The sequence below is a fragment of the Canis lupus genome, chromosome 15 (assembly GCF_048164855.1).
Source record: "Canis lupus baileyi chromosome 15, mCanLup2.hap1, whole genome shotgun sequence".
Taxonomy (NCBI): domain Eukaryota; kingdom Metazoa; phylum Chordata; class Mammalia; order Carnivora; family Canidae; genus Canis; species Canis lupus.
In genome coordinates, this window is record NC_132852.1 from 55,096,535 (window position 1) to 55,112,108 (window position 15,574).

The following is a 15,574-nucleotide window of genomic DNA, read 5'->3' on the forward strand; positions in this document are numbered from 1 at the left end:
ACAAGTCTACATGGACTGCTTTTAATATTTTAATTTCTATATATACTTTTTCTTTTATAGGTACAAGACTAGAATACATAAGCTTATTTAATTAAGTTAGCAAATTAATTAAAAAATATATTTGAAATATAATAATTGGGTTGGTATTAAACATGGCAAAAACTTGAAGGTAGTGTAATGCCCCAAAGACTGAAGTTTGAAATATGTACATGTCAATAATGTCTCAAAAGGAAGATCTTTGCCCTTTATTTTTTAGTATTTTTCCACGCCACCACTCACTTCTTTATATATGTGTAGCAAGTCATCACATTGTATACCTTAAACTCACCCAATGTTGTATGCCAATTGTATCTCAATGAAGCTTGTGGGGGAGGTGGGAAGGTGAGGAGGTCACCCTTACCACGGTGAGTGGACATCTTCCAATCTGCCACATGCCTGAATAGAACAAAAAGAGGAAGGACAAATTTGCTGCCTCTGCTTGAGCTGAGATATCCATCTTCTCCTACCCTTGGACATTGGTGCTCCTGGTTCTCAGGCCTTTGGACCAAAAGCACAATCATTAGAAGGAAGAGTTAACAAATTGGACTTCATCAAAATTAAAATTTTTTACTGTGCACCAAACCATGTCAAGGGGATAAAAATACAGACTATAGACTGAGGAAAAAAAAAATAGTTGCAAGCTACATATCCAACAAAGGACTAGTATCTAAGACATACATTTTTAAAAACCTCTCAAAACTCCACAACAAAAAGACAAAGAATCCAATTAGAATATGGGCAGTAGACATTAAGAGGCATTTCTCCAAAATGGATGTAAAGGTGGCAAATAAGCACATTGAAAAATGTTCAATATCATTAGCCATTAGAGAAATGCAAATTAAAACTTTAATGAAATATCACTACCATGTATCAGAATGTGTAAAATAAATATTGGCAACCAAGTGCTAGGGAGGATGCAGAGAAACTGGATTACTCATATATTGGTTGTGGGAATGTAAAATGGTACAACCATTCTGGAAAACAATTTGACAGTTTCTTAAAAACTAAGTGAGGTACTACTATATTATTGGCCAACTATACTCCTGAGCAAGTATCCCAAAGAAATAAAGAGTTATGTTCACCTAAAAGCTGTACACAAATATCTGTAGCAGCCTTATTTGTAATGAACAAACTGGAAACAACTCAGATGCCCTTTAGTGGGTGGATAGTTAAACCATGGTAACCCATACCATGGAATATTACTCAGCAATAAAAAGGAACAAAGTAACAATACATGGGACAACTTGGATGAATCATATGCTGCGTGGTTACCCTAAAGATTACATACTTAATGATTCCATTTATATAACAAAGTTTACATGCCAAAATTATGGATATGGACAGCAAATTAGTGTTTGCCAGGGGATAAGGAGGGGTAGAGATAGGATGGAAGTAGGTATGGCTATAAAAGGGGATCATGAAGGATTCTTGTGGTGGCAATGTTCTGGATGTTAACCGTATCAATGTCAATATCCTGGTTGTGGGGCACCTGCCTGGCTCAGTTGGAAGAGCGTGTGACTCTTGATCTTGGGGTTATGAGTTCAAGCCCTATGTTGAGTATAGAGATCACTTAAATAAATAAATATTACAAAAAACATCCTGGTTGTGAAATTGTACTACAGTTCTGCATTATGTTAACATTGGAGGAAACGGAGTAAAGGGTACACAGGGTCTCTCCTATTAAGTTGCAAAACAGATTCTATAATTGTCTCATAGAATGATCTGGATAATTACCTGATAAGTCTAATTCTTTATTGCAAGCAACAGAACTTATTCTGGATAATTTCCTCAGTAAGGGAATCTGTTCAATGATATTTGGAATTTCACAAATTCCAATGGGATGGGCAGAGAGACAGAATCAAAGGCTATGCAGCAAAAAAACCAGAAACACACCCTGTTCTGGCCAACATACCTCTCCTGCAGCCACTGCTGCCCAGATCCTGTGGCTCCCATTAGTGATGCTGGGGAACAGACAACAGAAGCTCTGGCACTACATTTGCCCCAGGATTGTCCACACTATTTCTCCGATTTTTTACTTTGCAACTGATGTCTGGTGCAGGTATCTCTGATTGGTAAAACCTGTGGTATTATTATTATTACCTGATTGGTAATAGCCTGTGCCTAATTACAGGAGAGTCTGGGAGAGCACTGCCTGACTTCTGGTCCTGGAGAAGTAGGATTTATAAAATGGGAAATTCCCCAATTCTAGAAAGGTGTTCAAAGATATTTGTTATCCACAAACATGATGAATATCCACCATAAGTATAATGGCATGTTTTGCAAACAAGAGACCATTTACTTTTTGAAAATTTAAAGAAATATTTCTTTCTTTTTTTCGAGGGGGGTGGAGAAGCAGAGGGAGAGCGAGAATCCCACACAGGCTAGGCTCATGATGAATATGGAGCCCAGACAGTACTCAGTCTCATGACCCTGAGACCATGACCTGAGACAAAATCAAGAGTTGGATGCCTAATGGACTGAGCCACCCAGGTGCCTGAAGTTCATAGTTAAGCTTCTGACTCTTGGTTTCCATTGGGGTCATGATCTCAAGGTCATGAGATCAAGCCCTACACAGGTTCCACGCTCATCACAAGCCTGCTTGGGATTATATCTCTCCCTAAACCCCTACCCTCACTCCACTTGCACGCACACACACACACTCTCTCTCTCTCTAAAATAAATAGATAAAATCTTTATTAAAAAAACACTTCAAAAAATATGCAAAAAAAAAAAAACACTTCAAATTCTGATGAATAGGGCAGGTAGAGAAAGGAAGCATGCCTCTTTGATAACTTACCCATTTTCCCCCTCCGTTCTTATAATTTTCTATTTCTTGATCCAATGTTGATATATTGTATTTTTATTAAAAATTCATAAAGTTATCTTTTTATTGTATTAACTGTGCCTAACATTTTTAAAATAGCTTTAACATTTTCCCTACTGTATATTCTTTAGTTTCTAATTTTATTTTATTTTGCATTCTATTTTCTTTTTTATTACAAAAAAAATATTCCTTATAGTAAATTTGAAAATCAAAACAAGAAACAAACAAAAATGCAAAAAAGTGTCTCCTCAATAAATGGTGCTGAGAAAATTGGACAGCCATGTGCAGAAGAATGAAGCTAGACCATTCACATACAGCATACACAAAGATAAACTCAAAATAGATCTAAATGTGAGACAAGAGTCCATCAAAATCCTAGAGGGTAACACAGGCAACACCCTTTTTGAACTTGGCCACAGCAACTTCTTGCAAGATACATCCATGAAGGCAAGAGAAACAAAGGCAAAAATGAATTATTGGGACTTCATCAAGATAAAAAGCTTCTGCACAGCAAAAGCAACAGTCAACAAAGCTAAAAGACAACCTACAGAATGGGAGAAGATATTTGCAAATGACCTATCAGATAAAGGACTAGTATCCAAGATCTATAAAGAACTTATTAATCTCAACAGCAAAGAAACAAACAATCCAATCATGAAATGGGCAAAAGACATGAACAGAAATTTCACCAAAGACGACACAGGCATGGCCACCAAGCACATAAGAAAATGCTCCACATCACTTGCCATCAGGAAAATAAAAATCAACACCACAATGAGATACCACCTCACACCAGTGAGAATGGGGAAAATTAACAAGGCAGGAAACCACAAATGTTGGAGAGGATGTGGAGAAAGGGGAACCCTCCTGCACTGTTGGTGGGAATGTGACCTGGTGCAGCCACTCTGGAAAACTGTGTGGAGGTTCCTCAAAGAGTTAAAATAGACCTGCCCTATGACCCAGCAATTGCACTGCTGGGGATTTACCCCAAAGATACAGATGCAATGAAACGCCGGGACACCTGCACCCCGATGTTTATAGCAGCAATGTCCACAGCAGCCAAACTCTGGAAGGGGCCTCGGTGTCCATCGAAAGATGAATGGATAAAGAAGATGTGGTTTATGTGTACAATGGAATATTCCTCAGCCATTAGAAACGACAAATACCCACAATTTGCTTCGACGTGGATGGACCTGGAGGGTATTATGCTGAGTGAAAGAAGTCAGTCGGAGAAGGACAAACATTATATGGTCTCATTCATTTGAGGAATATAAAAAATAGTGAAAGGTAATAAATGAGAAGGGAGAGAAAATGAGTGGGAAATATCAGTGAGGGTGACAGAACATAAGAGACTCCTAACTCTGGGAAACAAACAAGGGGTAGTGGAAGGAGAGATGGGCGGGGGTTTGGGGTGACTGGGTGATGGGCACTGAGGGGGACACTTGACGGGATGAGCACTGGGTGTTATGCTCTATGTTGGCAAATCGAACTCCAATAAAAAATATACAAAAAAATGCAAAAAAGAAAACAAAAATCATTTGAAATCCAGGACTTAGTAATAACTCCAATAAACTCTCTGACAGCCATTTCCACTCATATCCCATTGGAAATGCAATTTAGGTGGATTGATTCCACCACCATACTTGGGGCAGGTCCCATTTGACCTAAGCCAATCAGAGTTCTTTCACACACACACACACACACACGCGCGCGCGCGCGCGCGCGCGCGCGCACTGCCTCACCAATGCAATTACCTCCGTTATAATCAATCAGTGCCTGGTATCCTCCTGGCCACAGTGATTGATTCAAGAGTGGTCACGTGCCCTACATCGGTCTGGGTTAAAATAGGTCCAAGATTCCCGTCTGTTAGGAGAAGCTCCCAAGCCCACCCTAATCCAGGTTTGACAAGTGTAAAGGAGAAAGATTCATCCCCACAGCTGCTAGAAGCCTGTGTAAAAGTAGAGCCTATATTCAGGAGATGGAACTAACAATGGAGAAAGAGAAATTGTGTCCTATCCCATCATTTGGTTCCTAAAATCAGATACTCCCATGTCTAGTCACCAGGTGTTATCTCTTCTTAATTGAAGAAGATGAAATTTCTAGATTTAAGAAAATGTATATTTTCTCTCTATCCCTGCTCTAGATCTACTTGTGTGGCTGTCTTGATAAGGGGTCTCCAGGACAATTCTCTTTTGGAGCCTGGGGTTTCCCAAGAAAATCCTATATTGAAATGAAATTGTTTTAACTGTGCTTTCCAGATTGTCTTGTACATTTTCTTTTCTTTTTTTTCTTGTACATTTTCTAAAGCCTGGTACATAAATATAGAACTGGCGAATGCCACTTGATTTTAGTACAGCAGTTTGAGTTTGGGTGCCAATGCTATGTTTGAAATGTAAGGATGTTATTAGATTTGTACTATCTATGTTTAAAAGACTGGTAGATTAACTGAGGCTGCAATGCCTAAGCAATCCTGGGAAGGGTCAGAATCACACTTTGTGGTTCTCTAAAAGAGATGATCCAGGGGCTGTCTGACTGTGAATGTCTGTAACTACACGACATGAACCCCTGTCCAGGCTGTTCCTCCCGAGCTTACTGAAATTCACTTAAAGTGCTGTTCCTCCCCCAACTAAACCTGGGGGCAGCCAATTTCCTGGAAGGCTTGTAGGCTGTCAAGAGATCCCCCAACTTCTCTTGCAGCACTTCCATGCTCACAGTACCTGGGGTAGTGAGAAGCCATAAGATAATTCTTTAATTCTTTCTTTGTTTTAAGATTCTCCCCTGAGAGGTGGATGAAAGCCAGCATGCTTTGTTTATATATTGAGACTCACCTGAAAAATAAAGAATTCATTCTGGCACCACCCTGGAATTAGAAAGATAGTCTGGGTGAAGCACACTTCAACTCTCATTCTCCTATTTATAGTTGGCAGTTAGTACTTCCAGGGCTTGTCTGTATTTCTAGCAGGCATTTATCAGTATAGCTGTTCTCTACTGAGGTCATAGCATCTTCATTTTGTGTGAAAGCTCTAATTCCTAGCATGTATTCAAACTACTGTGTTCACTGTACCTGCCTCTGATCATGCATGATACAGAGGACCTTCCGCAGCCTCAGAGAATGCACCACCTTCTCCAGATTTCCATCCACTTCACCTTCTTGTGTAGATACTCTTTTTTTTAAAGATTTTATTTATTTATTCATGAGAGAGAGAGAGAGAGAGAGAGGGAGGGAGAGAGAGAAGCAGAGACACAGGCAGAGGGAGAAGCAGGCTTCATTCAGGGAGCCTGACGTGGGACTTGATCCCGGGCCTCCAGAATCAGACCCTGGGCTGTAGGCGGTGCTAAACCGCTGAGGCACCCGGGCTGCCCTTGTGTAGATATACTTGCTGTTTCTGAGTAAATTTTTTTAAAAAGTAATAAAGGTGGGGACAGGACAAAGGTATATGAATTGATCTGGTATCCAGAAGGAGACATAGACAGACAAACACATATACAAAAGAATACTGCAATTTTAGGTGCTGAGAAAAAATAAAGCAGAAACGGAGGTGGACAGAAGTGGAGGGTACTGGTAATGTAGCATCATTTTTGATAATGTGATCTGACATTTGTGCCAAAGGAGTGAAGGAGTCAACCAAGAGATGGGAGGCGAGACTTTGAACTTTCCTTTATGTCTGATGGGAAGTCACTGGACATATTTTTAAAGTATAAGCCAGTCCCCTGGGGAGGTGGTGTTGAAAAGCAGAAAGGCTGGTTAGGAGCCTATTGGAATTACTGCAAAATCCAGGCAAGAGATGATCATATGAATTAAAGCAATTGCAATAGAGGTGGTAAAAAAAAAAAAGCAACTGAATTCTAGGTATATTCAAAAATAGTAACAATAGAATTACTCGATGGATTCCATGTGAGATGAGATGAGATGAGAGAGATATAGCAAGCATAATGCCTAGATTTGATACCTGAGGAGCTCTTGAATTCTGGTGCCATTTCCTAAGGGAAAGAAAATTGAGAGTAGGTGCATGTAGAGAGTTATGCTTTAAGTGTTTAAATTGAAGGATGCTTTTAAAACACTGAATTAGAGGTATTGAGTAAGAAATTAAATATAAACATCTAGAGATCATCAGAAAGATCAAAGGTAGACATAGCAAATTGGACATTTGAATTTAAGTAGATTATCTTTAAAGCCAAAGGACCAGAGGAGATCATGTAGGGATGAATCTAAGAGATCAGAACATAGGCCTTTCCAACATTTGATAACCAGAAAGAGAAGAATCCAGTAAAAAGATTAATTTGGGGAATGTTAGGATTTTGTGCATGTGTGTGTACTTTAATGTTTTTTTCATTGATAAATGCTGCAGATATCCAAGAGATATATGGAAGATGTATGAGTATCCATCCATTCAGATCTCCTTATGCACTAGAATTATTCTACAGTTATTAAACTATATTTATCAGATTTATCAATTTTCTTCTCTTCAAATAACCAGCTCTTAATTTTATGTATGATTTATACCAGTTATTTTCCATGTTATTAATTCATGCTTTTATATTATATTCCTATTTTGCTTTGGATTAGTACTTTGTTCTATTCTGGAATTTTACACTATATTAGTTTTTTTCATTAATATCTCTTTCTTATTTCTTCTTATGAAAGACCTTTAAATGAGTCCATTTTCTTCTAAACACTGTTTTGGTCACATCTCAACACATTATGCTGTGCAGACTTGTGATTATTATTATTTTAAAATAGATTTTTATTGTATTCTAAATTTTTTAAGCTAATTTTTACTTTAAAAAGTATTTTTTTTAAATTGTATTTATTTATTTATTTGAGAGTGAGAGACAGAGCAAGCACGAGTTGGGGGAAGGGGCAGAGGGTGGAGCAAACCCCACAGAGCAGGGAGCCTGACACAAGGCTTGATCCCAGGACCCCAGGATTATGAACTGAGCTGAAGGCAAATATTTAACCAACTGAGTCGCCCAAGCACCCTTAAATAAGTGTTTTGATATCCCAAGAAATTAAGCAATTTATTAATATTTTCATCATTTACTTCTTCTTTAAATGTGTTATGATTAGAGAATGTGTTGAGCAGAATTCTTTCTATTATGTTATGGTTGGTACTTTAAAAATGTCTTTATGGCCTGTTTATGATTTTTTTTTTTTTTTTTTTTTGGTGACAGATATACACAGGTATGTTTTTTATCTTTTTCATTAAATTTCCCAACAATCTATTAAAATTGCCTGAATAAAGCTCAAGGTAGGCCCAGACTGACCAACTAACACCATAAGGACCAACAGTGGCAAAGAAAGCCACTGCAGATGACTGAACTGAATTAAAAAGTGGCTCAGCACATGTCAACACCTGGAGACACCTCTGAAGCATAAGGTTCCAGGGAACAGAAGACATCACACTGCCAGGAACTACACGATCTCTTCTACATAAGGCCACTACATTCAAGAGCAGGAGTTGCAACTGCTTTTCCTAACAAAGAGGAACAGACACCGAGAGTTAGAAAAAATGAGGAGACAGAAGAATATGTCTGAGATGAAAGAACAGGACGAAATCACAGCAAGAGATGGAAGTGAAATGGAGATAAGTAATATGCCTGAATTTAAAGTAATGATTAGAAAGATATTCACTGGACTTGAGAAAAAAGTGTAGAACATCAGTGAGACTCTCAACAAAGAGGAAAAAAATCAGAGATGAAGAATATAATAAGTGAAATTAAGTATACTCTAAATGGAATAAAGAGTAGATTAGAGGAAGCAGAAGAACAGGGACAGGGTAATGTAACCTGGAGGACAGGGTAATGGAAAGTAATGAAGCTGAGGAGGTGAAAGAAAAAAATTGTGCAAAATGAGAAGAGACAGGGAACTCGGCAACAACATCTAGCACAATAACCTTCACACTATAGGGATCTCAGAAAGAGAAGAAAGAGAACGGGGGTCAGAAAATTCATTTGAAGAGGTAATAGCTGAAAATTTCCCTAATGTGGGAAGGGGAATAGAAATTCAGCTCCAGGAGGCATAGAAAGTCCCCAACAAAATCAACCTAAGGAGGTCCACACCAGACACACAGTAATAAATATGGTAAAAAGTAGTGAAGAAAGAGGATTTTAAAGAAGCAAAAGAAAAGAAAACAGTCACATACAATGGAAACCTCATGAGTCTATCTACTGATTTCTCAGCAGAAGCTTTGCAGGCCCGAAGCAAGTGGCATGTATTCTCAAAATACTAAAACGAAAAAGAATCTACAGGCAAGAATAGTCTATCCAGCAAGACTATAATTCATAACAGAAGCAGAGATAAAAGAGTTTCCCAGACAAACAAAAGTTAAAAGAATTCATGACCACTAAACCAGCCCCACAGAAATGTTAAGAGGACTCTTTGAGTGGAAAGAAAGACCAAAAGTAAAAGTAAGAAAAGTAGGAAACATACACACGCAAAAAATTATATCTGTAAAAATCAGTCAAGAGACTCACAAAATAAAAGGATGAAAATATGACATCATATACCTAAAATATTGGAGGAGAGGAGTAGAATGGGTTCAAACTTAAATGACCACCAAATTAATATAGACTCTTATATGAAGAAGGTGTTATATACAAACCTAATGGTAACCACAAATCAAAAACCAGTAAATGCAAAAAATAAAGAGAAAGCAATCCAAGTATATCATGAAAGAAAGTCAACTAATCTTGAGAGAATAAAAACAAGGGAAGAAAGGAACAGAGATGAACTACAAAAACAACCAAAAACAAGCAACAAAATGACAATAAGTACATACTCATCAGTAATTACTTTGAACAGAAATGTACTATATGCTCCAATCAAAAGATATATGGCTATATAAAAGACTCACTTCAGACCTAAAGACACAAGCACATTGAAAGTAAAGGAATGGAGAATAATTTAGCCAGCAAATGGAAGTGAAAAGAAAGCTGGCAGCAATACTTACATCAGACAAAACAGACTTTGAAATAAAGACTGTAAAGAGAGATAAAGAAGGACACTATATAATCATAAACAGAACAAACAAGAAGATATAACAATTGTAAATTGGAGACGAATGAAAATAAAAGCACAACAGTCCAAAATCTTTGGGATGCAGCAAAGCTGTCCTAAGAGGAAAGATTTTTAACAATACAGGCCTACCTCGAGAAACAAGAAAAATCTCAAATAAGCAACTTAACCTTACACCTAAAGGAGGTAGGAAAAGAACAACCACAAAAAAAAAAAAAAAAAAAAAACAATAGAAGGAAGGAAATAATAAAGATTAGAGCAGAAATAAATGAAACAGAAACTAAAGACAACCAAAACCAAAACAACAGCAACAGAACATATCAATGAAATCAGGAGCTGGGATCCATGGGTGGCGCAGTGGTTTGGCGCCTGCCTTTGGCCCAGGACGGGATCCTGGAGACCCGGAATCGAGTCCCACGTCGGACTCCCCGTGCATGGAGCCTGCTTTTCCCTCTGCCTATGTCTCTGCCTGTCTCTGTCTCTCTGTGTGACTATCATAAATAGATTTAAAAAATGAAATCAGGAGCTGATTTTTTAAAAAGATCAATAAAATGACAAATTTTTAGCCAAACTCATCAAAATGGAAAGAGAGAGAGAATAAACAAAATCAGAAATGAAAGAGAAGAAATGACAACCAACACCACAGAAATACAAAGGATTATAAGAGAATATTATGAAAAATTATATGCCAACAAACTCGAAGAAATGAATGAATTCCTAGAAGCACATAATTTCCCAAAACTGAATCAGGAGGAAATAGATAATTTGAACAGACCAACCACCAGCAATGAAATTGAATAAGTAATCAAAAAAAACTCCCTTCAAACCAAAGTCCAGAACCAGAAGGCTTCACAGCGGAATTCTACCAAACATTTAAAGAATTGTTAATACCTATTCCTCTGAAACTATTCCAAAAAGAAGAAGGAAAACTTCCAAATTCATTCTATGAGGCCAGCTTTACCCTGATACCAAAATCAAATAAAGACATTACCCAAACCAGAGAACTACAGGCCAATATCTCTGTTGCAAAAGCCTCAAAAAATATTAGCAAACTGAATCCAACAATACAGTAAAAAAACTATTCACTGGGGATACCCTGGGTGGCTCAGCGGTTTTGCGCCTGCCTTTGGCCCAGGGCGTGATCCTGGAGACCCGGGATCGAGTCCCGTGTCGGGCTCCCAGCAAGGAGCCTGCTTCTCCCTCTGCCTGTGTCTCTGCCTCTCTCTCTCTCTGTGTCTATCATAAAAAAATAAAAATAAATCTTAAAAAAAAACTACTCACTACAATGAAGTAAGATTTATTCCCAGGATGCAAGATGATTGTTAATATTTGCAAATCAATCAATGTCATACATCAATAAGAGAAAGGATAAAAACCATCCATATGATCATTTCAATAGATGCAGAAAAAGTGTTGGACAAAGTGCAACATCCATTCATGACAAAAACCCTCAACAAAGTAGGTTTAGAGGGAACATACCTCAATATAATAATGGACATATATGAAAAACCAAAGCTAATATCATACTCAGTGGTAAAAAAACAAAAAACAAACAACAACAACAACAACAACAAAAAAAACTAAGAGCTTTTCCCCTGTTATAAGGAACAAGACAGGGATGTCCACTCTCAACACTTTTATTCAACTTGCATTTACTGCAAGTTCTAGCTACAGCAATGAAAGAAGAAAAAGGATTAAAAGGCATTCAGATTGGTAAAGATGATGTAAAAACTTCACTATTTGCAGATAATATGATACTATATATAGAAAGCCATAAAGACTCCACCAAAAAACTACTAGAACCAATAAGTGAATTCAGTAAGGTTGCAGGATACAAAATCAATGTACAATGTACAGAAAATCATTGCATTTCCATACACTAATAATGAAACAGTAGAAAGAGAAATTAAGAAAACAATCTCATTTTCAATTGCAGAAGAATAAAATATGTGGGAATAAACTTAATCAAGGAGGTGAAAGACCTATACTCTCAAAGCTATACAGCACTGATGAAAGAAATTCAAGACAACACAAATAAATGGAAGGATATTCCATGCTCATGAATTGGGAGGAAAAATATTGTTAAAATATCCATTCTACCCAAAGCAATCTACAGATTTAATGCAATCCCTATGGAAATATAAACAGCATTTTTCTCAGAACTAGAACAAACAATTCTAAAATTTGTATGGAACCACAAAAAACTCCTAATAGCCAAAGGAATCTTGAAAAAGAAAAAACAAAGCTACAGGTATCACAATTCCAGATTTCAAATTATACTACAAAGCTGTAGTAATCAAAATGGTAATCACAAATAGACACATAGATCAATAGAATAGAACAGAAAGCCCAGAAATAAACCCATGATTATATGGTCAATTAATCTTCAACAAAGGAAGCAAGAATATGCAATAAGGAAAAGACAGTCTCTTCAACAAATGGTGTTGGGAACACTAGACAACTACACGCAAAAGAGTGACATTGAACCATTTTCTTGGACCGTAAGCTAAAATAAGCTCAAAATGGAGTAAGATCTAAATGTGAGACCTGAAACCATAATAATCCTAGAAGAGAAGACAGGCAGTAATTTCTCTGACAAGGACCATACCATATTTTTCTAGATGAGTCTCTTGAGGCAAGGGAAACAAAAGCAAAAATAAACTATTTGGGCTACCTCGAAATAAAGGAAAAGAAACAAACTACAAAACAAAAAGACAACCTACTGAATGGGAGAAAATATCTGCAAATAACATGTTTGGTAAGGGGTTAGTATTTAAAATATTTAAAGAACTTCTACAACTCCACACCAAAAAACCCCCAAGTAATCTAATTAAAATTGACAGAAGATATGAAGAGATATTTCTCCAAAGAAGACATACAGATGGCCAAGGGATACATGAATATCAGTATCACTCATTATCAGGGAAATGTAAATCAAAACCACAATGTGATATAATCTTACACCTGTCAGAATGACTATAATAAAAAACACTAATTCAAAAGGATGTATGCATCCCTATGTTAATTGAAGCATTATCGACAGTAGCCAAATTATGGAAGCAGCTCAGGTGTCCATCAATAGATGACTGGATAAAAAAAAGATGTGGTATATACACATGCAATATTATTGAGCATAAAAAATGAAATCTTGCCTATTGCAACAACATGGGTAGATCTAGAGAGTATAATGCTAAGCAGAATAAGCCAGGCAGAGAATGATGGATACCATATGATTTCACTCAATATGGTAAAAGAGACAAACCAAAAAAAAGGGAGATCAACAAAAAGACTCCTGAGAACAAACTGGTGGTTATCACAAGGGATGGGAGAAAAATGTCTCCCAACGTTGAAATACTATAGTGTATACGTGAAACTAATTTAACACTGTATTTTAAATATACTGGAATTAAAATTTTTAATGGCCTGAATAATTGGATAATTCTTATTAATTCATTTTATCCTTTCCCACCCTAAGAATCACTACTCTGTTGGAGGAAATCCAGACCAAGCAGAATTACATTGAGGGTCTTGGTGCTACAAGTATGAGGAGTTTGTTTCCCACACAGTATGAGGTGCTATTGCCCCTAACATTACTTGCGGTGGCTGGAAGGCGGGGGCACTCTTAGGTCCTGAGGGGGAAATACATCGCAATACAAGCATCCATCCAGAAACTGGAAAGAACTCAAATACAAAAGCCAAACTTGCACCTAAAGGAGCTGGAGAAAAAACAGAAAATAGATCCTACACCCAGCAGGAGAAGAAAGTTAATAATGATGCGAGCAGAACTCAATGAAATAGAGACCAGAGGAACTCTGGAACAGATTAACAAAACCAGGAGTTGGTTCTTTGAAAGAATTAATAAGATAGATAAACCATGAGCCAGCCTTATTAAAAACAAAAGAGAAAAGACTCAAATTAATAAAATCATGAATGAGAAAGGAGACATCACCATCAATACCAAGGAAATACAAATGATCTTAAAAACTTATTATGAGCAGCTATATGCCAATAAATTAGGCAATGTAGAAGAAATGGACGCATCTCTGGAAAACCACAAACTACCAAAACTGGACCAGGAAGAAATAGAAAACCTGAACAGGCCGATAACCAGGGAGGAAATTGAAGCAGTCATCAAAAACCTCCCAAGACACAAAGTCCAGGGCCAGAGGGCTTCCCAGGGGAATTCCATCAAACGTTTAAAGAAGAAACTGTACCTCTTCTACTAAAGCTGTTCGGAAAGATAGAAAGAGATGGAGTACTTCCAAACTTGTTCTGAGGCCAGCATCACCTTAATTCCAAAACCAGACAAAGACCCCGCCAAAAAGGAGAATTATAGACCACTATCCCTGATGAACATGGATGCAAAAATTCTCAACAAGATAATAGCCAATAGGATCCAACAGTACATTAAGAAAATTATTCACTGTGACCAAATAGGATTTATCCCCGGGATAAACGGCTGGTTCAACACTCGTAAAGCAAGTCCAGCCTGGAGTTGGAAGAGCAAGGGAGAGAACATGGGTGGAAGCATTTTAGACTGTCATGTAGTCTAAGGATGCTTGGAAAATCATTGAGGAGTCTCCAAGCTGGTGTTTCAATCAGAGGAATCCCTTGTCTTCAAGAATGGGTGTGCCTACGGGAGCAGCCCGTGGGTGCCAGAGCCTCCCACGGTGATGGATTCCACAGCCCAGCAGCTGGAGCTCTCCTCACTGTACTGGGAGGCCTGCAAGGAGAGTTCTGATGACTGCCACACTCTCCTTCATTACAAAGTTTTCATTAAAATGTTTTAGTGCTACATTGTTTGATTGAATGTAAAATTGTTAAAGTGTTCTTTTCAATTGTACCTTTTCATTATCTTATCTAGTGACTATTATGATTAATAACTTATGAATTGTCTTCTATTATGTTGAATATCATTTATACTTCCCCTATAATTTAGTAGTGTCTTAGCTCTTCTATTTTTAAACTATAAGTTGGTTTTGCTTTTAAACATAGAATGAGGGATGCCTGGGTGGCTCAATGGTTGAGCATCTGCCTTTGGTTCAGGGCATGATCCCAGAGTCCCAAGATCTAGTCCCATATCAGGCTCCTTGCATTGAGCCTGCTTCTCCTCCCTCTGCCTGTGTCTCTGCCTCTCTCACTCTCTCTCAATCTCTCTCTCTGTCTCTCATGAATAAATAAATAAAATCTTTAAAAAAAATAAACATAGAATGAGACCTTTTCTTTGAGAGGTGAATTTTATCTTTTTAAGAATGTCTGAAATCGGGATCCCTGGGTGGCCCAGCGGTTTAGCGCCTGCCTTTGGCCCAGGGCGCAATCCTGGAGACCCGGGATCGAATCCCACGTGGGGCTCCCGGTGCATGGAGCCTGCTTCTCCCTCTGCCTGTGTCTCTGCCTCTCTCTCTCTTTCTCTCTCTGTGACTATCATAAATAAATAAAAATTTTAAAAAATTACAAAAAAATGAATGTCTGAAATCCACTCTACTGAATTTTCTCCCTCCTATACTTGTTATTCTATTTTGCTTTAACAATTATGCCTTTTTATATGTAGACTATATTTACATATACTATTTTTCTAAAATGGGTTAGATATCTTTATTTAACTCCATTCTACAAGGTTAACTAATATTTTTTTAAATTTTTATTTATTATTTATGATAGTCACAGAGAGAGAGAGAGAGAGAGAGAGAGAGAGA